The 2,500-nt window shown below is 61.4% G+C and overlaps 2 non-coding genes and 1 pseudogene across 2 annotated transcripts in view; all 3 read left to right on the forward strand.

Annotated features, from left to right (window-relative positions):
- The window catches only part of LOC146143533 (small subunit ribosomal RNA), a 1,811-nt gene extending 1,005 nt beyond the window's left edge, over positions 1-806 (forward strand). The window contains exon 1 of the ribosomal RNA XR_014500364.1: positions 1-806. This exon is cut by the window's left edge and continues 1,005 nt beyond it. This is a non-coding gene — a ribosomal RNA (small subunit ribosomal RNA).
- Positions 807-1,053: 247 nt separating this feature from the next.
- LOC146143534 (5.8S ribosomal RNA) lies at positions 1,054-1,207 on the forward strand. Its single transcript, XR_014501166.1, has one exon. It is a non-coding gene; the product is annotated as a 5.8S ribosomal RNA (ribosomal RNA).
- Positions 1,208-1,455: 248 nt separating this feature from the next.
- The window catches only part of LOC146143535 (large subunit ribosomal RNA), a 3,679-nt pseudogene continuing 2,634 nt past the window's right edge, over positions 1,456-2,500 (forward strand).

Genomic DNA, 2,500 nt, shown 5'->3' on the forward strand with positions numbered 1-2,500 from the left:
TCAGATACCGTCCTAGTTCTGACTATAAACGATGCCAACTAGCGATCGGGGGGCGTTAGTTTTACGACCTCTCCGGCAGCTTGCGGGAAACCAAAGTCTTTGGGTTCCGGGGGAAGTATGGTTGCAAAGCTGAAACTTAAAGGAATTGACGGAAGGGCACCACCAGGAGTGGAGCCTGCGGCTTAATTTGACTCAACACGGGAAATCTCACCCGGCCCGGACACAGTGAGGATTGACAGATTGAGAGCTCTTTCTTGATTCTGTGGGTGGTGGTGCATGGCCGTTCTTAGTTGGTGGAGCGATTTGTCTGGTTAATTCCGATAACGAACGAGACTCTGGCTTGCTAACTAGTTACGCGACCCAATCGGTCGGCGTCTAACTTCTTAGAGGGACTAGTGGCGTTTAGCCACACGAGATTGAGCAATAACAGGTCTGTGATGCCCTTAGATGTTCGGGGCCGCACGCGCGCTACACTGACCGGATCAGCATGTGCTCGCCTTGGCCGACAGGTCTGGGTAACCCGCTGAACCCCGGTCGTGCTAGGGATAGGGAATTGCAATTATTTCCCTTGAACGAGGAATTCCCAGTAAGCGCGAGTCATTAGCTCGCGTTGATTACGTCCCTGCCCTTTGTACACACCGCCCGTCGCTACTACCGATTGAATGGTTTAGTGAGGTCCTCCGATTGGACCTGGCGCGGCCGGCAACGGTCGAGCCGGCGTCCGAGAAGACGATCTAACTTGATCATTTAGAGGAAGTAAAAGTCGTAACAAGGTTTCCGTAGGTGAACCTGCGGAAGGATCATTAACGGTCTCGCAAACGCTTCGGCGAACGCGAAACTCGGACAAGCGAGAGAAAAAGTCTTTGCTACCCGGCGCCCGACCCGCGAGGAGCGGCGCGCCGGCCGGCGATTCGGTCACCCGGTAATGTTTGCGCGTCGAGTGCCGCGGTGCCGCGCGCTCCGGCTTCAAGCGTCGGCCTGGCCGACCGCTCGGCGCGGTCTATTTTGTCACCCTATAGTGCGAGGCACTGTGCGAGCGAAACAATCGTGGATGGCTCTTGGCGGTGGATCACTCGGCTCGTGAGTCGATGAAGGACGCAGCTAGCTGCGTGAATTAGTGTGAATTGCAGGACACATTGAGCATCGACGTTCTGAACGCAAATTGCGGCCTCGGGTCAATCCCGGGGCCGCGCCCGCCTCAGGGTCGCGTTGCAAACGTTCCGCGCGGGGATTTCTCCGCGCGGCTGCTGCGGCGTCGGACGCGCGAGCGCCCGTCCCGCTCAAGACAGCACGGCACGATGCGCGACGATCGCGACCAGAATCCCGCGCGGCGGCGGCGAGTCGACCTCGAAGAGGCCAACGGCTGGCGGCTCAAGGGCGGGAATCGAGGTGCGCGGCGGCGCGCGGCGCCGACGGCGAGCGCGGAACGGGAAGAATAGTCCCGGTCCTTACTTTCGGCCTGAGGTCGGACGAGGCTACCCGCTGAATTTAAGCATATTACTAAGCGGAGGAAAAGAAACTAACGAGGATTCCCTCAGTAACGGCGAGTGAAGCGGGATGTGCCCATCGCCGAATCCGCGCGCTTTTGGAGTGCGCGGAATTGTGGCGTACGGAATTCGTCACGGCGCGCTTCGCCGGTCGCCCGCGTCCTTCTGATCGAGGCCTTTTCCCAGAGCGGGTGTCAGGCCCATGGCGGCGACAGGCGGGCGCGCTACGGCGTCTTCCCAGAGTCGGGTTGTTTGGGAATGCAGCCCAAAGCGGGTGGTAAACTCCATCTAAGGCTAAATACGGTCACGAGACCGATAGCGAACAAGTACCGTGAGGGAAAGTTGAAAAGCACTTTGAAGAGAGAGTTAAAGAGTACGTGAAACCGTCGAGAGGCAAACGGGAGGGCCTGTCGGGTCGCCCGGTCGCTTTCAGCCGGCCCCCTGTCGGCGACGTTGTCGTGCGGACCCTCACGGGCCGCCGGCGGCGCCGCCCGATCGGGGACCAGCGCACTAGCGCCGGGCGAAGGCCGCGACCGTCTGGACGGCGGCGAGAAGGCCGCGCGCAAGGTAACCCGGCCTCGGTCGGGTACTATAGGCGCGCGTGTCCGTCGGCCCGCCGTTCGGGCGAGGAGAGATCGCCGCGTCTGCCCTTCGGGGCCGAGCGCCCGGTGCCGGCTGGGGCGTCGTGGGTCGGGGACTGTTCTCAGTGCCCAGCCTCTTCGTCTCGGTCGCGCTTCCGGTGTCGTTTCGCGAGGCGCACGGGGTCCGCGGCTGAAGTCAGCCACCTTCCCGACCCGTCTTGAAACACGGACCAAGGAGTCTAACGTGAGCGCGAGCCACGGGGCAGTACGAAACCCATGGGCGCAGTGAAAGTGAATGTCGGCGCGGTCCGGCGGAGGTGAGACGTCGTCGTTCGCGGCGGCCGCATCACCGGCCGATCTCGTCCGCTTTGCCGGAGAGGTCGAGCGAGAGCGTTCGCGTTGGGACCCGAAAGATGGTGAACTATGCCTGAA

The sequence above is a fragment of the Ascidiella aspersa genome, chromosome 5 (genome assembly GCF_963924565.1).
Source record: "Ascidiella aspersa chromosome 5, kaAscAspe10.2, whole genome shotgun sequence".
NCBI classification, from domain to species: domain Eukaryota; kingdom Metazoa; phylum Chordata; class Ascidiacea; order Phlebobranchia; family Ascidiidae; genus Ascidiella; species Ascidiella aspersa.